Genomic DNA, 25,059 nt, shown 5'->3' with positions numbered 1-25,059 from the left:
GTACTGTAAGGCAAGGCATATGTGATACTACAGTAGTTAGTTCCACTAAGTACCATGTTGTGTTCTGTATACCTGGAACGTAGCTAAATTTGTGACCGTTTCCCTATAGTATGACGCACCCCGATGACCTGGTGTGTTGCGAAGCGGAAGTCGTGCGTTTCACACCCGCCTGTGCTAACCGCGTTGCCTGCTTGCGTGCGGGGGTCGCATCCAGGCTATATATGTGGGACAGGAATACAAACACAGACTGTCGTCTCTATTTTCGCTGCAATATTTAGGAACACTTGCTTGTGTTTGAGTGTCATGCTGTAAGTGTGCATCGGGCATGTATATGTTTTTAACGTTATACAAAATTTACTTATATAGTAATATTTGTATTGGTGACTTGAAGTTGTTATCTTTTTATCTTTTACTTCTTTCTTTTCCATTTAAGTTCTTGTGGCACGTGTCACTTTAATAGGTACCTAGTTTCGATTTTTTGCTGGAAATTAGAGGACATGTTCGATCCAGCCTTTAGAAATGCTTCGACACTGATACAGTAATCAATAAGGGAGACATGGTGATAATTAGACTTGTCGTTTTACGGTGTGTGTTTACGATGTGAGCCAGGTGGACATGACAGCAGCCCGGAGGTCGGCTCAACAAGCCCGCCGGGTCCGTGACCAGCTGCCACCGGCGGCTCCTAGCAACTCCACTGCCGCTTTCATATACTAGTAACACGCGCACTCACTCACCAACGAGCTTCTTGCTAAATATGTCATCTAGTAGACACAATCAACTGTATGCCATCATATTAAACGTAAACCTATGCATTTCGTTTGCACTGTGTTTACCAGAAAACATTTCAACCGGTAACAGTATTGTGACATGGTGAGCGAAGATGCCCTGTTGTATGCTGCTATGTGTATGTACAGCAGATCCAGTGAAATTGCCTCCGTTTATGCTGCGCACATTGCTGATGATTTGTTGCTGCTGATGCATTAGGCTTCAGCGATGTGAAATGTCACGGTGCCATGTCAGCTACAACATGCAGCTAGGGTCTCCGTACCAGTACAAGGCACATTCTTCATTCTCAGCCACAGTCTGACTGAGCTCGGACTGTTTTTGCACATAGCCAATGTTAACCATTGCTCCTTGAGCCCTCGTGTACCGTATGGCGGATACATGAGTGTTTCTTGTACCATGGATTCCATGGAGGGATATTACGTTGTGTAAAATAGGTGAAAATGCGATGTGAACTGGTGTACGTACTGGGATATTTTCCTTCCTCTGTTTATAGGAACCCCAACACAGATATCCATAAAGGTTACAGAACCTTCAGGGACTAACAATATTCATCGACGTATTTTGTGACGCCCACGTCCACTCAATACATACTGAGTCTTTTACATTAACATTTACATTCTTTATACATTCATAGCAGAGAAAGGGAGAGAGAGATGGAAATCGCAATAGATGGCATAGCTTTGTAGTGTAAGGTATAAACATCACTTTTGCGTTGAATTTTTTATATCATCCATTATACAAATGTTATTTCCTGAGTCTTTGGCAATCGGGCAAGACTGCATCCTTAGCTTTTGTAGGTTTTGCAAATGGGTATATCTTATAATTGAGAGTCGACCATTATGCATGCATTTGTATTATGTTTATTGCTGAATGTGTCTTCAAGGCAGAAACTAGATCATACGTGTGCGGCTCATTCTCATAATAAACTACCAACCTTTACATATCGCCAGCACTTAAACGTACCAGTCACTACCATCAGAAACGATGTGACATTTACGGCACGGTGACGTAGGGAAATTCTTACATAAGCCAGCGGGACAACCTCCAGTTACCTCCGCTGCCGCAATTTATTTTTGCCGCGGGACGTTTTATGTGTTCTGCAGTTCTGTGTTCTGTGTATGTTAAAGGGGAAAATGCCCCGTTTATGAAAGCTGGTCTGGGGGCTATAAAACGCAGATTACTAGTCTTGCTGCTGCCGCAGAATTCATCATCAACCGGGATGGTGTAGTGCATTGCCTCATTCATCTCCAAGACATTGGACTGTTTCAAGCTCTATGAATGGAATAGCGCGAAGAGAAGAGCATATATTTGCCGCCCATGTAAAGAACAAGACATCTGGCAGGAACAAAAGACATGACATGCTGGACATATATGGAATGGAATAGCTTGGCGAAATATGACAGCATGAAAGGATGGCGATAAGGCAATAATGACATGTGTTTTAGTTCTGGAGGCTCGTGCATGCACCAGCTTTCCGGGTTTAACTCATGAAAAAAAATCCAACCCTCCCAACGCACCAGATAATGATGGTATAGGATGTAACAGGGCGGGACTTCTAAACAATCTAATTGCCGTGGCAATTGGAGCGTGTCCTAGTCATCGCTAGACGTGACCAATAGATTCCGTCTTCCTTGCAGCGCTGCTTCAGGTGAAAGTGCCGCCCTACCCACGCACGTAGTGACTACAGAAGCGGAGCGTAATGATAGCTCTTTTGATTGTGATCAAAAATAGAAATAAAAGATACCTATAAAACCATGATAGAATAGAATGATATGAAACTAGATAAGCAAAATATGCCGTTATGCATATGTCCTGATATGAAACCTTCCAACGCAAAATTCACCTCTTCCTTTGCGATGAATGTTAGACATCCAGGTAACTTACACTAAAGATAAAAAGAGTAGTTGACTTTAGCTAATGTTAGTGTACCTTCCATTCATTAACTTGGAACATGTTTCGCTGTAACCTGTATTCAGCCAAATATGGCACAAATGAACAACAATCTATGAAAATGAAGGATGGCAAAAATGTACAATAATGGTCTTCAATCTATGAAAATGAAGGACATGGTATCATGCCAGCCAATCCAAGCCAGTTGTGTTTGGTGTAGATGAGTAAGGACGCGTGTGTCTGGCCACCATTGCTGAAGATCCTGGTGAGCCTTCAGGCTTCAATGATTGATTGAAAGCTGTAGCATATGTTTGGCTATATGGGGGTCTAAAGAAAGGCCACAGAGCTACCCCCAACGCCATTGCCGACTACCTAGCTTCCAATACAGTATCAAATAAAGAAATTACAGGAATACCTTTGTAACACTGTTTATGACAAAATAGCAAATAACATAACCACTTTCGTAAAAACAGCGTGACCTTCAAGAGGATAACCTTGCGCGGAGATAGATATTGTCTGGGGAAAAATGATCTTGTTGTCAATATTATTCTCTTTCAGTGTCGAAATGGTACGGTGTGTTTGTGGTATACGGTAGATGATATCTCACCAATATGGACAGTGGTATGTAGAATGAATTTGGTTCTTTTCACTTAGTTTTATACAAAACGCAACACTTTAATTCGTGCCAAGTAAAAAATTGTTCTGTGAATAAATATCTTCTATACACTTGCATTCTATGATTGTCTCTACATAAATAACATATTTGCCTTATGCATGGAATGGGCAAAGGATAGTGAATAAGAGAAGTATTGTTTTCCAAGTAGACATTTTTTATAGCCTGGGTACCATCCGTATTATGTTAGTCATCAGATGGCAAAACACATTGTCATGAAAAGGTGTTGTTTGAAACAGGTTTACGTACAAATCCACTGTATTCCTTTTTTTCCATCTGTGTAGAAACGTTGCCTTCAAGAAAAAGATGCCTAATGTTTGTTATGACACCAGGAATTTCTCAGTGAGTGAAATCACTTTTCACCACTCTGTCTAATTAACTGATTCACCAACTTTGTGCAGTAGAAAGTTACTGGTTTGGTATTTTTTCAAACTTTTCAACGGGGAATGGAGCTACAGACCCAAAACATATTTTCAGACTGAATGGATTTCATTCAAAACTCACTGATATCAAAATATGAATATGATAAGCACAGTTTAATTTCATCACTTATAGGCCCTATGGGTTACACCCCAGAACATGTTTTTTACACAAATGTGGCATGTATGTTTTCAGCAAAGAACACTCCATAATGTTCAGGTGGTCCCAGGACCACTAGTATGATCATAACTGACACATCCTTCAATATGTTCAAAATAATTTGTAAAATGTCGTATGTAAAATATTCGTGGCAGCCAAGGAACTGGAAATATGCACAACCACGGGACCACCTGAACATTAAAGTACAACTTGTCTACTTACCCGGTATATGTTTTGTGACAAATAAGAAAATTGCATACGGTAGCGCCTTTATGTAACTAAAGTAAAGACTGGTAATGCTTCTTATTATCTATTCTATTTTTCTACAAGGAAGACTTTAGATGAAGCTAGCATTTAAATCATTTCTTTATTCAGATTAACGACAGCGGTATACTTTCTTGAAAAGTTTAAAGATTACGATCAGAAGCAATCATGCCCTGATGTTCTAGTGGACCTGACTCATTTAGCCGTTCGCCTCGCAAACGCTTCCCCGGCAACCGAGCTCCGCGACCGCTGTTCTTCGGGGATACGAGGGTTGATCGTAAGCGAGTCGATGCACACCTGTGACGTGCGGACCGCCGTAAAAAATTTAAGTTCGACATTCGGGTTGTCATACGAGTCCCCACACGAGCACCGTTTAATATGTACAGATACCCCGCCACGCTTTGGGGCCGTAGCCGAAGACCATGCCCTGATGGCCAGCCTTCTTTTTTTGGTTGGCGGCTGGATATCCTCATCGTCTGGTGTTGTTCGCTTTCTTTTAGTTGCTGACAATGTGAGTCGTCCGAGTGCTGCCACGACTTTATCCAGCCTTTGTTCGAAGGAGTCCCCATCATTGACTTCCATCGCAATCGGCTCTTCCCCAGTCAGCTTGTTGCTGTTTGTGCTCATTTTGGAAGATGTATACGAAACTGAGTAAATCGCAAGTCCTTATATTATCCTGCTAGGATGCGGGCACGGATATGCACAGATCACGGATTCTGTGCGGAACCGAGCTGGATGTTAGTAAACACTGATGTTAGTAAACACTGACACACGTACATTTGATTCACGGGTTCTCATGATGAAGGTACGGTACGGTTACGTTCTCAAGAGAACATAACTACGGTACCGTACCTTCATCATGAGAGCGTGTCTCCTTAGTTTTATGACGGTGGCAGAGTGGCGAAAAATACGTGCAAATGTTTCCTATCATTTTAACATTGGAAACTTTAAGACGTACGTTATTTGGTTACGTTTCCATTATTTTTCTCAGAGTATTCTACACTCGAGTGGCGGTGGCGGAGAATACAGTGCATTATTGGTGGGGAGTGACCAATGGGAGCGGGATACTTGAATCAGCTGTATAACGTGGCAGCTTTATTCCAGGACATTTGAAAAAGATGAGAGCAATTTTTCTAACACAACAGACTTTACCCGTATGTCTCTTTTCAGAAGCTGAGTGTGGAGATGGCAGAATGGAATTGCCATCAGATCTCAGGTTTTCTTGAGCACACCATATCAAGGGATCATTAAAGATCATTGGACGTGGAAAGGAGCGGAAGTGTAGCTCAGCCGTGCAGAGAAAATCGAGGAGGGAACAATCCGGAGATTCATGCTCCCGCCAGAGATAGGAAGGCAAGAATCAGCGTTATACTGCCCATAATGTGGGCTATGGCTGTTCTGGGACTCGTCTTGCAGTGCCCCGACCACACATAAAAGGCAAAGGGCACAAGTCACATGCCATACAGAATGTGTGTCACATTCTGTTCCCCGAGTGATGTCCACGGCAATGGGAGAGAGCTGAGTCTGAATACTTTATGTCAAGATGTGCGATGGAACCATTTGTTAACACATTGACGCTTTGAATGACTATTATACTACAAAGGTTACGTTTTGTACCGGATGCAAAGTTACAAATATTCTTCAGTATTGCAAAATTACACAGGGCCTCAGAGGAGTGAAAATTGAGGCCATTTTCGTCATTTTGAAGAAAGCAACACAAAACAGACAGATAGCTTTCCCAATAACCAACAAATTCCACTCATCTATGATAAGACCCTCGTGGGTTTGGTGATGACCATCTCGATCATTTTAATTTGGCACTGTGATGAAGGGATGTGAGTCGCCTCTTATGAGATGATGCACATGTCATGATCAGCACTAAAATCCTAAAAACATATCAACATTGACAGCATGTGAAAACAAGATTCCCAGCCCATTACCAAGACATCGTTAGCTGTTAACGTTATATATTCCTCTGAATAGAATAAAGAACCGGAGCAAAACGACTGCAAACGGTTTTTGCGTAGATATGTTGGTCACAAGAACCCGTAAGAAGTATACCGTTAAGAAGCACACAGGAGACCACATTGCTCATACCGTGGTCTGTACTGCACAGTTCTCCGTCTATGTGGTCTGGTTAATAATGGGGGTAGAATGACTGAGTTGCAGCAACACAGTTCAGAAAGAATCCCGACAATGTGTCTGTTCAAGACCTTACCTGGGATGCAATAGTCTACAATACTAACTAGTAACTAGTATTCATCACAGTATGACTGGTGAATGTTAGATGTCAGGTAGTGAAGAGGAAAGACTTTTGGCCAAGGGGCCTTTCATCGGCTAGAACGAGACGATGACCATTTGTTTACAACCACTGTGGGTTCTCTTGACAATAATGTCTTCTTAGCGAAATCCCAGCAATGCGGACGTGCTTCGAATTTGCTGGCATCTAGCCTTCATACGAATGTCCGATTATATTCGGTTCCCAACAATCCAATATTCGGGACGACGGAATTTCAAATGAAAAATAAATTCTATCAGAACAGATAAATTTGCCGCGAGCCCTGCTTCCCCCAGCCTTCTGTAGCACATTATCGACCGAAAACATCCGAGCCGGAGCGCGGGCGACCGCCATGTTTTTGCTCCGTCTTCTCTCGGCATAGATTGCTACCCTGAATTATTCTTTTATAGACGCACGCCAAAAAGGTCGATCGCCCACTAGATCACGTCAGACCAATTTCTACTTTCCAATGCACAGCCGTGCTGATACGGCGAAGATGAAGCACCAAGGCCCTGCAATTCTGTTATTACCCGAGGAAACTAATTTTCCCTTATCATGTGTGAGCCGACGCCTATGGCGAATCCCCCTGCCCACCCGACACCTTGGGTCTGTCAGACAAGCTCTGCAAAATGCATCTTGCAGCACGGCAGCTCTGAAGTACCCTTTTGCAATTCTATGACCCTACCATTATATGCCTCCCGTTACGTGGGATTTGCTTTCCCCAATTTATAGAATGTCTTCTTGTGGGTATTGGCATGCAACCCTCCAAGCAGCTGAATAATGGAGGCGTTGTATTATGTCGGGGCGGCCGAGCAGATCTCGTTATTACGGGAGTAAGTGACGTTTCCTTATTACAGCAGGGTAACGTCCGTAGCAGCTATGGGAATGTATAAACACACTGATGGAGACGAACTGATGCCGCAGTCAGATATTGGGTGCAAAACACCATATTTATTTGCACGAATTAGCCTGGCAGGTGTCTCTCCTCCGTGATTATGATTTTGCAGTGCGGCAGGCTGGGCGGATCGAAAAGGTGATATGTTAGCGGAACACTTACGGTCGGTGCTCGATCCTGATTAAATCGCAAGCTGCGTGTTATTGAAGGCGGTTCCGACGGCCAAAGAGCCCACTTCGACCCGCTTCTGAGTCTACTCCTCTCTTTTGTGAAGAATGCAAAACAACCCCCGTTTGGAGCCGCTCGCCCTCTTGCCTCACCTCGGCGTCTGAGGTACACGCCGGCATAAACATTTCCCGCGGTAATGGCGTCGCTCCACCTGAAGCCGATAGCCATCAGACGAATCCATCATGGCGGGGCCTGTAAATTCATCCCCGGTATATCGGTAATGGCGTGCCCGCACGATGAGGGATGGCGGGGCGGTCACCCAGACAAGGGGACGTGACCTGCTTTCTAAAAATCCCCCCTCGCCATTTTCGGAGGGAGTGCCGACCGCTTGGTGGAACAGCGCGACGATTAAATCCAAAATGACAGCGTGACGTCACGAGTCGATAAGACGGCAGATAAACAATGGAGGTCCCCGCCCTCTGATGATAGTTCAACAATCTCTCGCCCAATCAGCGGTCGGGCCGCTCGCCCGGAGCACCCCCAGGTCATCCGACCCGGCCGGGCCGGAATACAAACACGGCGGCATGTGCAGCTTCATTTATAAACTTCTCGCTCGGTTAGTCAAGTAGGGAACCCTCAAACTGGATGGTATTGAGTGATAGTGTGGCAGGCCTGTGTAATAATGTGGGGGCTGAATCAGCAGCGTTCGCGATTTTTGTGTGATTAGCGTTCGCATCCGCACACTACCCATTTGTTCGCGGGAAAAAAAGGGGCCCCTACACGGCAACCCGCGCGCGATCGGGCCGTCCCCGAAGGTGGCAGAGCTAGCGGGCTGTTTTGTGTGCTCTCGGCGGGGACCAAATCAACACGTGGCGCGCGCGGGGCACTGCGGCAGCGCGCTGGACTGAAAGGGAGCCTCGACCCGCGCGGGACTCCTCTTGCATTTCAATGGCAATCGTTCTGCCTGCTGAGGAAATAAAAATCCGCTCACGGTCATGTGAGAAACCAATCAAGGAGGAAGGCGTATCCCGAAGAGGGAAATGCCCAGAGAGACTGAAGGGAATGTGACCGCTTCCCCTCTCCACTATGTCTTGGCCGTAATTAATTCTTTTCCGCGGGGAAGGTGAGAGTAGTGGCGTATGCTTTCTGCACTCTGTCTGCCTCCATATAAGCGTACATGAAATAGCGTGGTACACAGGACTACAGTAGGGTTGAAATTACAAGAAAAAAATCACTGAATGTTCGCCAAATGACAGCAATCTTTTGTAACACACCACATACTAGTAGCATACTCGAATACTGCCTTCGCAAGTTTGGGCAACTGTACAGGAAAACATGGAGGGTTACCTGGCAGATAGGGTAGGCTTGTGTTGCTGCTAGCTAAGTTTATGTCGGTCTCACTTTAGGTGCCAGCAGAGGATGAATTGTCTGGTAAAATTCTGATAGTGTTTTACAGTTTGCAGTAAACACCCTTGTATTCAACTGGTTGCACACTGTATTAACTGCTTTCTCTTGCTAGCAGCTCGAATATGTCAGGACACCCATTCATACTATTTCTTTACCCTTTGTTTTGGAACGTGTTTTTCTGAACTGTTAGCATAAAAACTACATTGCATGCAATATTTGAGGGTTTTTTACGGTAAATGACGAAGGAAGCAGTATTATCGAATGTATATTTATCACTTTGGCGAATACACGAAGTTACATATTACGTCTCTAGCATACAATATATGTTACAGAATTCATGAAGTATTGAAACTAGATTTTGAGTTCTAGTGGCATGCATGTTTTTAACTTATGACCCTTGTAAGCACACAGAGGTTCAATGCTGCTATAGTATAGGAACCAGAACACTTCAATGGAAACGTTACAAAACGACGACAAGAAAAAGAGAAAATTTGCATTTGGACCATTTAAAGGGGTACGCTGCACTGCCCTACTGTGCTGGTCTTCGTAGGCTCTAACATAGGGGCGTTGCTTTGGACCCAACACACAATGGTAAAACAGCTGAGGTGAAATGTAGATCCACGGCTTCGGCTGTACGCCCATATACTGTGCTGTTGACAACTTCGCTCCAAATCGTGCGTACAAAACACAGTGGTGGCAAGGAATGTCCAGACATTGTGGAGAAGGGAACCGCCATTTGCAAAAGGGTTTCGTATGTGGAGTGGCGAAGCAAAGTTGGGAAAACTAGCCATAGACAGAGGTTGCCCTCGTGTTGTGAGGGTGTTGCTGTATTCTATCAGCGATTTCTGTGCTCAGATATGTATGTAGCGTGGACAGCATTACTGTAACGTTGCGCATGCTGTAAAGGACACTCCATTTTGTGAGATCTCTCCGAGATTGCAATGTGTACAAATGAACGAGTTCGCGAATGAGGACAATGACAGTTACCGTTTCCAGTAGCAACATCAAGTGCAGAGATAAATGATTTGTTTTGAATAGAAGACCAAACATAATGATATTCGTGTATGCATAGTGTTCATACATGTAATTCATTCGTTGATCCGTTCTCTCGAATGTGGCCTTATTATGGGAAGAGGAGCAGCGCCTATGTCTTCTCCCTGTGAACGCTAGGTGTTCAACAGAATGACTGAAAATTGACAGTGTAATTTTCCCTGCAATCACAGCCCGATACACTAGTACTTGTTGTGTGACAAGGTTTGGGGAAATGTTTGTGAAACTTCACACTTTACGTCTCTTGAAGACTGTTGCCGACAGGAACTTTACACATTCACACATCAAACGTACTGTTAATGTAATAAGTGGAAGTAAAGCCACTCAGATAGTAAAATAAAATCTGAAGTTACTTTTCTGTTCATTAATAAAATCTGAAGTTTCTTTTCTGTCCATAATCCTTCTGTTGGCAAATGCTTATATTGGCAAAAAGAAATGCTTCGGTTCTTTGAGGACCCGGTAGTCGGTATAGTTTTGAGGGGATTAATTTGAGCACATTTACTTTCTTTCAACAAAGAAATTTATATTAGGGCATGCGATGGCCTAGTTGCTTCAAAAGGATATTTGGATGGAGAAACCTCCAGGTTCTTCTTCTGTATTCTGTGAGGATTATCCATCAACACGAGAGAATACATCATTTTATGCTGCCTGTCCTTGGTACGCGCATGTTGGTTTTATGAACGCGCACGAACCCATTGTTTTACGTCATTATCTCTTCTCCCCATGAAAGACACATGGGCGAAGAGAGCCTCATTTTAGCTGTGGCGTGAGGGATGCAACTGAGTACACCTGGTGCAGATGCTATTATTATAAGTAGTTACATGTATCAATCGCAGGTGCGTAGCTGTTGGGGCAATCTACAAACTTGATTTTGACTCCGCATTCTTGTACTTGTGCAAAGGCAACTGTATGTTAGGGAGAGGGTGATCTAAGAGAGTTGTTTTGATATTTCTGTGTTTGTAACTGACTAGAGCTGGTATCAAGGACATTATATAGAAGAATGCCATTGCTGTATGTAGTGTCTCTCTTCACTACTCGATGTACGTATTTGTGTATGCCACAACGCGACTGAAAAGTATATGTGGCCCATCTCCATCTCTTCCAACAGATATGATTCATGTGACGCGCACATGACACCGTTAGAGTGTCCCGAAAGTACAACGCATAGTATGACCACGGTTGAGTCGTTATACACCAGACATGACCTAGAATCGTGCATTCACAGCAATGGCCACAAACAATGACCAGTCAGTCTCAGACCGGCTATATACAGAGAAGGGCCATGTTCGAACAGTACCTCTCTAGTGCGTTACATCACTGTGTGGACTTAGCATATCGTCAGATACATTGATATCTGAGAAGGTCAGAGTTCGGTCTGACTTTTGGGGTCGTAAAGGTCGAGGTAGTGGATCTAGGAGGCTGGTTCTGCCGTGATTAAGAGCTTTGGTAGAGGATCAGCCAGGTAAACGTTGATCGGCGCTATCCGCAGTACACGGTACTTAGGGCGGACGTGTGTCAGTTCGCATATTCGGACGGGGTAAATCAGGATCACGGACCGAGTCAGTCCACGACAGGTCCGGGCACACGTAGACGGGGTGGCAGGTGAACTTGCGCCGCGGAGGCGGCCATTTCTCGGGGATTTCCACGCAGGATAGCAGGATTGTCTTTGCGGCAGGTAAGAAAGAACATTGGCAAAGGGATCTTGCATATAAGAAATTACCATCACATGCTGCCTCTAGCTCTAAGGCTAGAATGGACTGTAGAAACATTCAAATCTCACATCTTTAAAAGCTTGTCTATGGATATACGCTTAGGCTCGGCACTCGCCACATTGGACCTTTCTCAGGGCTCTGTTTCATGGAGACCGTCGACCAGAATGATCTTGCAGCTAGCCTGAATACGAAACACATATTTTCTATCATCATCATGCATGATACTGCTAGTAAGAACTAGACACATATGGGTTACTGCTATTCTTCATGATGATATTGAAGTCAAGTGAAAGTTGACTGACAAAATTTCTCGTGCTAGTTTCACAATATTGTGATTACTTGCAGACTTGTATGTTATGTATAGTCAGATATAACGTACTTACTGACTGCCCTGACAGCTTATGTACACAAGGTAATTTTATGGCTTCATGAAATCTGGCTCTGTCATCCTTCATACATCTGCCCTCTATGTTCTCTGCTCTTCGAGGTCAGAGGAAAGGGGCAGAAATCCTTCTCACTGAGTGAATGAAGAAATAAATCTGCCAGATGGAACTAAGACAAACCTTTTTTTTTCAAAACTACATGTTTAGAAAATGTACAGAACTTTAATGGAATGTTGTTGCTTGGATTGGCGATTCTTTGTAATCAATCCTTTTAATAGTGGCCTTAATTCCTTTGCAGAATTACACGGCAACGCCCGACTGTTTAATAGCATTAATGATGTAGAGTTGGGATTAGGTGCTAAGACAGAATAGGAAACACGGGGACTGGTTAGGTTTGTACTGAACGGAGTCTTCGGAAAATCAATAACTAACCCGAAGTTGGTGTGTATAGTTTGCTATTGTTGTAGCCCACTGAGAGGTAGGTGTGTCCACTGACAAAATGTTCTTATTGTTCTCACGGTGTAGTAGGCGGAAGTTGACGAGATTTCCTGTCAAAACACATGCATGTGAACCGCACTGTACTAATATGTATCCCCGTCTGGCCTATGTATATCATACCCGTCCTCGTCTTCAATTCTTCCGTTTACGCCCCCGGCTTCTCAATGTTCCTAAGACCAGGGACAGAAACGAGAACAGTTCACAGAGTCCTGTGCCTGTTTCCTCTGACAGAAGAAGGCATAGCATAAATAATTTCGTAACGCCACGGATCTTCATGCAATACAGGTACAGTTATGAAGTACCTGGCTAGCTAGTGAACAGAGACATAGATAGTATAAGATATTCACCCTTACGGTTGCTGGTATATTAGAATACCTACCCATTGCTTGGCCAAGACACACAGAATTGGATTGCACAGAATTGGATACCACAGCGGCTTTCGAATGACATCGAAGAAAAACGCCCTTTGAGTTCAGGTTCAAATGCAACTTAGGGTAATATGGAAGTTACCATCGTACTCACGGTTAATAGTACAGATGTTTGTGCAGATACATAAACTACCCCTCCCCACCCAGTTATTTTATGGACAGGAGACCATAACCATTAGTAACTTAGTTCATTAAAGATCAATAAAGGAGAGGGCAAGCTGGCAGTGTCCATTCATTTCAAACTCACACCGCTACGTCGTATAGTTTAATTACACTATCATTACACTCTTTAGTGCGAGATTCAGATGAATCCAAGAACCTTTGTGGATTGTCAGCGCTTCAGTCGTCGAAAGGTTCAGTCTCTGGGATGTAAAATTATACATGTACTTACGGGCTGATGCAGTGTTCTAATTGCGTTATTCGGTACGTACAGTACATACAAAAGCGACAGGTCCTTTTGTTGCTAAGCACTTGCTTCATAGTGACCTACTTGCAGTTCTACAGTATATGTAGAGCAACCCGAAACACCTGCAGATGTACTTCGATCGCAGTTGCATTGTAGAGGGAACTAGGCTACCTAGAACTGTAATTGGCAGGCCTATAGCAAGACAAGACTAATTACAAGTATTGAAATTCTAATCTAAAAAAATCCGCAATCAACATGTAAGGCTACAAGCTGCATTCTGCATTCTGGATCAGTCCTAAATTAATGCATTTTTGAGACGGGATTTCTTTATTAAACACAACCTTCGGATGAAATATTCATGATAATGAACATAACAACACAGCGGAGGCCCCCTTTCCTGCAATCAAGAAGGTTGACCTGGTTACGGATTTGAATCCTTTCAGACAGTTAAAGAAGATTTGTGGAAGAATTAACTAAGAATACATGGGTGACCTACACAACTTGCAAAATGTGCCTTTCAACAATGAAGTTTGCAAAATCGTATCAAGGAGCTTTTATCAGATATTGATCGTATTGACGAAAGTTTACTGCACAGAAAATGCGGCATTTCCAAATATATACATGCGTCATGTCGTCTTCAATGTATATATTTGATAAAAATGATTTGTCATAATCTTCTTGTTTGCACATGCAGAGAATGTGTGGTAGTATTTCTCGCGTCCCACTGATTTGTGTGTTGAATAGCAGGAGAGAACCCATAAGCTGCCACCGCTGGTCCGCACGGTGCGCAGGGGCGGAGCACACGTTAGAATGACGCGGAGATCTATCACTGTTTTGTTTACCTTGTGCTTGAGAAGTGTTTTTGTAGTTGTGTTATTGTTTTAGATGCCTCGTCTCCTGTTTTGTTCTGCTATTCTTATGGGATTGTAAACTACAGGCGTGCAGTTTCCCAGGGATATGCTTTGCGTTGTTCCTTGCGGAGTAGACCATTTAACTCTAAAATAATGCAGGCGTTGTAGTGATAGTGTATTTGCGTGTGCGCTGCCTTCACACAACCTGCTACCCGGCTGAAGTAGATCCAGCCATCCAAGCCAACCTCGGGAACGCGTACCACACACCTATGTACAGTATGGTACAGTACAATCAAAGCTCCCTGATACAATGTACGGACGCTCCCTCTTTTTAGGTCGCTGGTCCGGAGCTCGGCCGGGAGTATTTCCGCCATACTAGTAAGCTCCCGCCCCCCTCCCACCATGGCATGCAGACTCAGGTACGACTTTGAGCTCTGGGTTCGAGCCTAATCATTTTGTACGCAGTCATGACGGTATCGAATCGCAGAAATTTTGTGGCTGGTTCTTCCTTTCCTCAAAGTTTCATGTGTTTCTATAACATTCAACACCGTAGAATGATGTGCAGCGGCTTTTAGTTCACATAGTGACATACTGGACTTGTGGAGCCTCGTTAAAACCCGGCAGCACAACGCAATGAAAGTCCTGTCAATTTTGACATCTATGGCACGTTGTAATCCTCAGTCGAGATGTTGCACACAAAGGAAAGTGCGTAGCTAATGCGACGATGGATACGTGCTTCCAAAATCGGAGAAAATTGCTGAAACCTACCAGTTTGTCTTTTAATTAAGTATGTCCCTGAGGCGCCTACCAATAACGCAGCCACTACAAGTCGGAAGATATGGCGTTTTGAGCGGCTTAAAACAGATCCATGGGGATTACATCTCCACCAGTCTAACTGCCTTATCTATTGTACAACGTGAATTAAAATTTATTGGAATTTAACGTCTCTCTGCACTGCTTTTCTGCGCGCATCGCTGTGGATGTCATCAGCGGCGGGACCTGCTCGCTGCTGCGGTGGGTTGCCATGGGAATACGCGCCCCCTAGACTCGACACCGTGACACGATTACGGTCGCTAAGTCGGCGTACATGATGTACAGTCCAACGCTTTTCGATCCGGCCGCGCAACGTTCCGAATCTGTCAGAGACCCGCTTTCAGCAGATGGCGGCGGATCTCTCACATGGGACCCGACGGAGAAAATACCAGCAAAAATCGAAGCGTGCAGGTAGATAGCGTTCCGCTATATTGCGCTATGAATATTGGGATGGCGTATTTTCATGGCCAGAAGTCTTTGCGCTTTGCATGAATGCAAGAACACATCTTTTTGTCAGCAGAAAACAGGTTTCTTATCTTCTTGTAAAGCCCAAGCTTACCGCCTGCATTATGCATTGCCCGCGTTTGTTTTTCAAGCTCTTTGCGTGATCGATTAATCAATAGCAAAGAACAGGGGGAGGGGCCAGATGCATCTATTATGGCGAGGCTATTTGTCTGTCATGTGCTTCAATGGGTTTTTTAAAAGTTCTAAAATACATCTGAGATCCCTTTTTTCTGTTTTGATGCCATTGCCCTCTTCCGAATGGATTTATGCTGGATCTTTCAGTACCAGTGAGGGCAGGATTTGACGCAAACGGGAAGAAAGACTGTCTCTTTCTCGGCAAACATTCGCACGAGAACAATCGACAAGCAGGTGGCTTCGTCAGGCAACCTGCTGATCGCGTGGACGTCTTTGCCTCCTCGTCGATTGAATCTTCCTGCTAGCATGCTCGAAAAGTGAAGTCCTTCAAACACACGTGTCTTAACAATTCAGACAGGCACCGGCGATGAAAGCCGTCCTCTGTAAGCACATTCCCCGTCCACATACCCCAACCTTGCCCTAACGAAGCTGAGTTCTCAAGTTTGTGTGTATGATTTATAGCCCGGTGCGTGTTAATAAACATAGAAAAGACAATCGTTTATCTTGCAAGTCACACGCTGTACCTCATTTCAAGCACACTGAATTATGCAAATACATATATGTATGGAGAACCGCATAAAGCAGTGCAGAGTATACTACTGATTGTTATGAAGAAAATTATATGTCTATTTTCGAAAGTTAGCCTGGAAAGACATTCGAATAAACAGTTACGCCTTGATATGGGAATCTGAAGACATGTACGGATTTACTAGACAAATAGTGAGACGGTTTATCATATAGATACATGTATATATTTGACAAATGTTGTTTGTACTGGACCAAAAGCGGTCTTGCTCATGCATGCTCATAGCATCCCTGGATTTAGATACACCAAGAAACGCACGAAAAGTTGTAAACGTGCCGAAAATTCATCACTATGGCAAAGAGATACCCGTCAAGGGAAAGTAGATATACTTGTAAAACACGCTTTCAAGACGTTGCCGTCGTTTTATATTCTCGTTCTTCCCGAGTCAAAGGGCTTCTGTGAGCCTAATGCGCAGTGCCACCCCGATATAGCACCAGAGTGGAGGCAAGCCATAAAAGTGTTCAATGGTCGCTTTTGAAGCATTTGTCCGCAATGGAAAAGCTGAAAATCTGGCTGACGCATAACTCGAGGATCTGCATCTCGGGACCACAAGTGGCACTGTCCTCAAGAGCACTCTAAACGCTTCACGAATAGTAAATCTAACGGTGAACAACCCCGAAAAAAACGTACACAGGCGGAGGAGAGCAAGGTTCGCGGTGTTTCAATTAGACTGAGGGACGAGTCGAGTGTAGATGACGAACAGGGCTTTTAGCTACAACTGGTTCTGTCCATCACGTTTTACCGACTAATACCGCAGTTCTTTGTGCTGTATGACGGGCACTTCCTGGTCGGTAATCAATTATGTTGCATCAAGGAGGTTAAAATAGATAAAAACGAAACGGCGAGTGAGTCAGTGACCCCTTAGTAAAGAAAAGTATGAAGAAAAAAGTTACCACAACGTAAACGTAAAGACCATTCAAACCAAGTGCGTCCATGACTTAAAAAAGTTCGACCTTAGGGTTGTATCTATACCAACCAACAGACCAGGCCAACAAGCTCAGACCTTTTGGCTTAGTCACGGGTTAGCGGCGTTGGTTTCGTGAGCTAGCGGTCCCGGGTTCGAATCCCGGGAGCTAGGGAACTGTTTCTACTCGCCTCCTGAGCATTTCATATTGATTAGAACATATACACACAACTCACAACACCTGCTAATTGAATTTTAACACGCATACAGCTGCGTGTAGCCCTGCGTCTCGAGTTGAAGAGCTACGCCAAGTTATCGCTCTACAAGGCTGTTTTCCTCTTCTGATAGAATAGAACTTCTAGATCTATTGCAGTCGGTTTCTATTGCACCCATACGAAGGATGACACCAATGGTCCGATACCAATGGCATATAAACCCGATACCAATAAAACTTGCTGTAGTGCTAGTATATACCACCAGGAGCTAGCATCGTCGGGGACGTTCTCGTGGAGTCTACTCAAGAGTGAGCTTGGTTTGATCGTCATAGTCGTAATTTTTATCAAATGTTTTGCTTATATCAAAACGTGCCCTACTGCCTTGTGATAGACACAGTAATCCCCACGTTCAGCCCTGTTCTTCAATCAGAGGTTAGGCCCCGGCTCTTTTTTTTTTACCTTTTGGGGCGTTTTTATCGGGCTTTCTATTGTGTTCTGTTTTCCTGATGTCTCGCGGCCCAAGAAAATAGTGCAAAATATAAAGCCCTGTAAAAGCGACTAAAAAACGTCAACTTGACACAGTCGGAGCATACCCTCTGCTGTAGAGTAGTATAGTTCAGACCTTCTAACCGAAGTTTAACCTTTATCATGCTACATTATGAGCGAATCAGCACGACTGTGGAGGTGCGGAGTTGCCGGTAGCGTGCCGCGGGTCAAGGTGGACAGCTGGTTCGACTTCGGCATCTCCGCGTCATCGACTGGTCCGTTGTTCAGATAACGATCCGACTATGGGCGCGTTTCACAAAGACACCGATAATTAAATAATGAGGGGACCTAGTTTAGTAGGACGCCGAGCTCGAACGCAGTGATACATACTAATGACCGTCTCCGGAGTGAAAGTTGGCAGGAGGAACAACAAAGCAATCGTCGTCGGATCTGATTCCTCTTATCCGATCAAACATGCATGCAGCCCGGCGCCTTGCGTGCGTACGAAAGGAAGAGAGCTAATTTGTCTTCCTCCGAGGGACCAGAGAAATGAGCAAGCGATTACCCGACTGGAAGTAAGTCCACGTTGGGGGTGTGACATACTCCATTTGCTTCACTGTCTGCGTCTCCCGTGTGACTACATGTGTTGTGTGCATGGTTTGGTCGTGTCATATAATGCTGCTGGTCCGCATGTTTCTCAATCCTATCCTAATGTTGCAGTTTTACTTGTATCCGTAAGAACCATGTGTAAAGTTGGAAGACCGGTCTACAAGCCACCCAATAGCTGATGGTACTTACATTTGTGCATAGTCTGTGTAACACGAACTCTGCAGTCCAGGGCTGTAACTGGGATGTTGGGCAGGCTGCTATAAGCGAGATTTAATCAGGCTACATTTTTGTGATTCGAATTCTCTTTCAAAGCTTTGCTGTCTCTTGTACATTCTGGATGAAGGGGTTTCTTTTGCAATGCCAGACAGTTGGCTCTGTCTGGTTGCCTGTTACGTTCTGTATAATGGCGTTGTACGCTGACTTAATTAGTTAAAGAACTAAATTCAGACAAATTAAAAGCAATAGTGGGAAATGTAGGACGCATGCATGGGCACAGCGTATGCGAAGTTATGAGCTCAAATCAAAGTACTAACGTTATTTGGTTAACAAAAACAATGGCGAGAGTTCGTGATGACGACCGGCAATGTGATACGTGACGATGTAGTGTACCTTTTCATCCACTTCATGTCCTCGAGTTCGTTTTGCTGACGTCACAGTGTATCTACTTGTCAACAACAAGGTCGTTGATAGATCTGAAGATATTGTCTATGGTTAAAAACAAGCCATCCTTCCTTTCTGAGTGTTCGTTTGACTTCATAATACACTACGGTACAAATTAGTATACCTGCCAACGGCTTTAGCTTAGTTCTGTAGACACCACATCAAAAAGTAATTGACAATCCCACACAAGAAAAACTACTCCAGATTTGTTTTGAATATTTCTCGGGTTATTATCGAATTTTTGAGAGGAATCCACGGGCGTCAGGGTCAGCACGTGTTCGTATCAACCCCGCCGACTTGATGATGTTCCATACCGATGTTAACTTTCCTTTCCTCTGCTTCCTTTGCGGAAAGTGTGGCATTGTTGTAAGCATGCTTTTTCACTGAAGTTTTTGCGCTTTGATGTAATACTAGCTACGTCGATGTAGGTTAGACATCCAGGTAATAAGATACGCCAAAAATAGTTACTCAAGCAACTGGATATGGTTTTGAAACGGTCAGACGTTTCGGAAAGAATCCACTTTCCTTCGTCAGTGACACTGAAGTGATCTGCAAGAAACACGTCTTTTACGAGGGGCGTGCAATAAGTAATGGTCCTGACCCACTTCCAGTTGTCTGATCTAAATGAAATTTTGTATGTGTAATAATTCATATCTCTATGGGTTATGTTGCAAAAGACAGCTCTGAACTAATTGTGGTTTCTGATTTACTGGTGTTTGAACTTAGTCAGGTGCGAAATGGACCAGGTGTGAAATGGAACCAGTTGAGTGTCGCGCAGTGATCCGGTTTTTGTATTTGAAAGGACGCACACCAAAGAAGACTTTTGATAAAATAAATGAAACTTATGGTGATGATGCCCCATCACATGACCTTGTAAAACGCTGGCATCCTGAATTCAAACGTGGCTGGAAGTCTGTGGAAACAGCTCCCAGACCTGGTCGTCCCTCTTGTGCCATTGATGAGGCATCAGTTGGAGGACCAACCTGGGGTGTCCTACAAAATCGGTGTCCAGAGCTGCATCAAACGATGGGAGAAATGCATAACTCTGGGTGATTCCTATGAAGAGAAAGACTAATAACTGTGCCAAGTTTCATTAATCTCCTGCTATGGGAAATGGGTCAGGACCATTACTAATTGCACGCCCCGTATACTCTAACTATGAATGAAGACAATTTCAGATGTCCGTACGGGGGGAAAGTTTACACCAAAACAAACCTTCACTGAAGAACCTTTGGCCAGTTACGATTCTCCAGCTGTTTTTTTTTTCAGTTTCTGTCCACAGGAATGTGCACACTCTGAGTTCTCTACTTTTCTAGTACCATAATCCCTGATAGGGTTCGACATGTGTGTGTGTTTGTACAAATGAGTCAATTTTCCAAGCGCCATAGATTTGTACTTTCGTCATACGGGCACAGTTCTTTCTCTTGCATCAGAGCTAAATTCAAAGAAAGTCTTGTCAGAAAGGAATCCCTGTACGTGGCAAAGTGTTACAAAAAGGAGGAACATTTCAATTTTCCTAGAACAATGAACGCGTGTTCTGCGACTTGACTCGACCTGCTAGCCACAAACGTCTAAACACACGTCCAAAAACGGACTTGTCAACTGTTGAACGTAACTTGCATTGTTTTCTAACTCATAGGACACTAACATACATCTACAAACATCTCTTGTCCCTGACTGGGTAAAATCAATTATGAAAAGTGTTATCAGTGGATTCATATTTCAGCATATTTTGCCTGATATGTAATGGCGCGACCACTTCGTGGTCGTTGGGTGATTTTGACGTCGTAAGAAGTTCTGGCAGGCTATGACAGAACTAACCACCGACATGGATCTAAGACAGTCTTTTCAGTGACAAGAAAGCTGAATTTTGCACGACACGTACGACGAATGGCCTCCATTTCCAATCGTACGACAACCGCACGACGAATGCATGTGGCCGGGCTCCATGAAAAAATTGTACTAATCTACATAACAACTGCTCCTTCATATCCTTCCTCCTGGTATATTTTGACCTTTTAACTTTCCTCAGTCAATACCCTTTGGTATCTGGGTGTTGTATAAGCATTTGAACTGACCGCCTATGTACACCACATATTGAGATAAAAGCTTGTTATGTTGTTGAGCCCCGGGTCTACAGGCAATGACTAGGGCGTGTTTGTGACGCAAACAAGGGCGAATTATGCCAAAGGGACACACACTTTAGTCTATTGCACAGTACACAAGAACCAAATGGTGCAACTTAGAGCGGGCAAACAGTTTAGCCGTTGACGTTGTCGAAAACGTTTATAAAGTCACGATGAAGGAAATATTCCAGAAGAAAAAGTTGCATGAAATAGTTACAGAAAGGAGGGCAGGTCGCACGGTCGATCGGAGTTGCTAAATAATGTCAAATATCCTTGGAACAGGTGTGGAGCAGTTGTCAGTCTGGAGGTCACCTTGTTTAGTAGGTACACTCATACTTGGTCTCATGCGGACGAAATAATCACATGTACAGATGTGTGAATATCGTATTGCTTCAGTAGCTAGTAAGAGGACCAAGCCACGGCATTTACGTAGGCAGGCTTTACACTTGTTTTTTTTCTTTCACAAGTGTCGTAAACTACAGCTTCGTGAGTGTTAAGAGAAATAAAGTGAAGTCTACAACATACAGACGTCCAGGCTGAAGTACACTGAAGTACTGTATTAGATTCCCTTTTACCGCACTGTGTTTACACTCAAAAAGCTGTAGACTACGAGAGAACTAGTCTACGATGTCTAGTATGATAGTATCAAAAGACTAGTGTAAATGAAGCCTGCTTTCGTTAAGTGACAGAAAGCAGTTCCCCGTGATACAACACTTCCTACGCTGGGGACAAATCGCCGTAGAGAGCGTCATTTGAAGCAGAGGCCTGGTGATGCATATTGTGGGTGTGCAGAAAATACCCCAGAGATAAAGCTGCATACAGATGACATTCTTCACTGTTAACGTTGCCCTTTCCTTCTTTTCTCGATGGTCTTTGTAGAAATGAAACACCTGTCTAACTCAGGGGAAAAGCCAGACGTAATCAGACCTCCTTGAAAGCCGTCCGTGAAGTTATCGAAGTACGATTGAAGCGCCATGCTGTCCAACTTGCCTTGCACGTCTTTAGTCCTTCCAGCCGTCTCCACCAAGGCTGGATAACGGGCTATATAGCTAGTTATGAAGGGATGTAGTGGGGCCGCGTAGCACAGTGGTAGTGTATACGGCCCGAGACCGAGAGGTCGCCGGTTCGAATCCGCCTCCGTGTTGCCGGTCTTGTGCCCTTGGGAAAGGCACTTTACACGACTTTCCTCACTTTACTCAAGTGAAAAATGAGTCGTCCCTCGGATAGGACGTTAAATGGAGGTCCCGTGTATGGGGAGAGCCACACCCCATGCACGTTAAAGAACCCCCACACGTGCGATGGTGCGGTGTGGTTGGAGCAAACCCTTCTGTCCGGAGTTGGTGATTCACTTCAAATCACCCGGTTGGAGGCCTGGCGAACCTCCGTACCGTATCAGCCACACGGTGATTTACATCATTCACCCGGACGGGAGACCTGGCGCATCCCCGTCTTGTAATTAGCCAGCGAAAGGGTATGTCACCCCGAAAGGGGCGGTATCACCCCGTCGTGTGCGAACATGTGCGAACATGTTTACATTTGATCACGTCGACCGATGATGATGATGATGAAGGGATGTCAAGTTGAAGACGACTACGTGAGACAGCGATAGTATAACTTTCATAGCCTTAACATTTGCATATTTCATTTTATATGTGACCGTTTCCAAAATCATATCCAGTTGCTTGAGTAACTACTTTTTGGCACATTTTATATGTTACCTTAAGCATATTCGTAAAGATGAAACCTATTAGTGGTCATAGGGAGAAAACACATACCCATCACTTAGAGATAAATACTACAATTTCATATCGCTCGTGGTAGAATCGTACTGTTTAGGAAGCTGCGTAGATGTCTAAACAACCGCATTCTCCAGAAAAAAACATAATCACTAAATTTCGGAAGTGCCTTCTATGGTCTCATCTTACGTATGAGTCGCTTTACGATAGCAGGGTCCAGGGACCGAAATCATGACGTTTCTACATACCATATGGATCTGTTCCTTTGCATTTCTGTAAACCAACAACAACATCAGCGGAAGGCTGAATTCCTACCTTGCACGACTATTCCAATCGTTGAGTCGTCCGCGCCGTTTGCCTGGAATATCGGAGTCGTTTACAAGAAGCGTACGGAACAAAGACGGCTCGGAGCGCGTTCTGTGTGGCGCGGGCCGCCGGGTCAACCTGTCCTTGGTACTAGACTTGACCTCCATTGTGCAGAGGTCAACTCGCGTGTGAATCGTAACCCATCAGCCAAAGGGTTAGGCCAAGCGCGGCCACGCGGGCGGAATTTTACTACACCGGGGCTCCATCGTCCCGTGACAGGACATAAAAAGCAATTCCCAATTTGAAGCGCCTTTGTATTCCTAACTCGGTTGTTGTAATGTTGATGCCCTGCAGTGGCGAAGATAAGAAGGGCGTTCAACCCAGTTCTGCACAGTGGATAACAGCACGCTACAACACAGGGCACCATACAGCCGTGTGTTCTTCTCTATACCGTTAACATTCTCGTTGCCTTCCAGCCTTTCCTGCTTATGATTTGTTCTAATATCGGACGCACGTTCAGACAAAGCCGGCAAACTTTGCTCGCTCCTGGGCATGTTATTAACCAGGACCTGGGCAGATTATCGACAAGTCAGGCGCACACAGTCATGTATGGAGCAGGCACAGAATATAATGAACATCACGCCGAGCCGACCACCCAGGTACTCAACACTTGGAAACCCTCCTTTACCGTATTAGGCTTATTATTCCAAATAAATGTCGTATAAGCTGGTTATCCATTTCAGATGTTCGACTGCTTTGTGTGTTTTCAGAGTTGGCAAGAGGAGTCTTGTTCCCAGAATTCCAATAGAGAAAAAACAGATAACTGGTTGGCATTGGTGAAAATACACAGGCTGGTACCAAAGTGCTACTGATATGAATGCAATACCAACTGAGCTAACAACTTGTCATTACCGATTCACATAGTAAATGAGGGGGTACAAATTTGCGACGGTGCAGGTGTAACATTATCCGCATCACCATTTACCGTTTTAATTACATGTTGTTAATTATCCACTCCACTTGATTAGACGTTAGATAGGCAAACCAAATTTCGCTGTATGTAAACTATGTCATTTCACATGCAATTAATTTTTGTTGTTGCTTACATATTCAAAGTTTAGTTAGAATCTGTGCTTTGAATAAACACAAATTCAGACTCGCTGCCTGTGGTGTCAAAGTTAGGTATTTTCTCACAGCGACAATACTTCCATATGGTTTACTACTGAAGTGTAAAAAGCACACAGTGCTGACTGGCACAACGGCATAGTATCAGTTGCCTGGGGTTTTGAGTTAAAGCCAATCTGATGAGATGTGTATGTAGAAAAGTTTGAGATTTTTGCGGACTGATCCGACACATTCTATGTTCTTTTCCTTTGGGGTTTGTGGCTTCAAACATATGGCTTCACCCTAAGCTAAATCTTGTATTGAGCATAGGCATTCATGGTTTGACCAGAAACTTTGGAATATGTGGATCACACGGACACCTAAAAAGTCATGAATAAAAGTAAATGAATGGTAGATATATGTTTCTTCTACATTTCTTCCTTACAGCTGCGTTACAATAATCATGACGCTGTACAGTCCATGGAAGGAAACCTACACAGACTGACACCTCGTGGCGATTGTTGAAACGCGGACATATTCCTGCTGACGCATTCCCGGGATCACTCGCATTCTCCCCCGCCAGCCTCCAACCCGAGTCGCGCTCTTA

The sequence above is a fragment of the Branchiostoma floridae genome, chromosome 13, assembly GCF_000003815.2.
Source record: "Branchiostoma floridae strain S238N-H82 chromosome 13, Bfl_VNyyK, whole genome shotgun sequence".
Taxonomy (NCBI): domain Eukaryota; kingdom Metazoa; phylum Chordata; class Leptocardii; order Amphioxiformes; family Branchiostomatidae; genus Branchiostoma; species Branchiostoma floridae.
The sequence above is the reverse complement of the archived record's forward strand: the minus strand, read 5'-3'. Positions refer to the sequence as shown.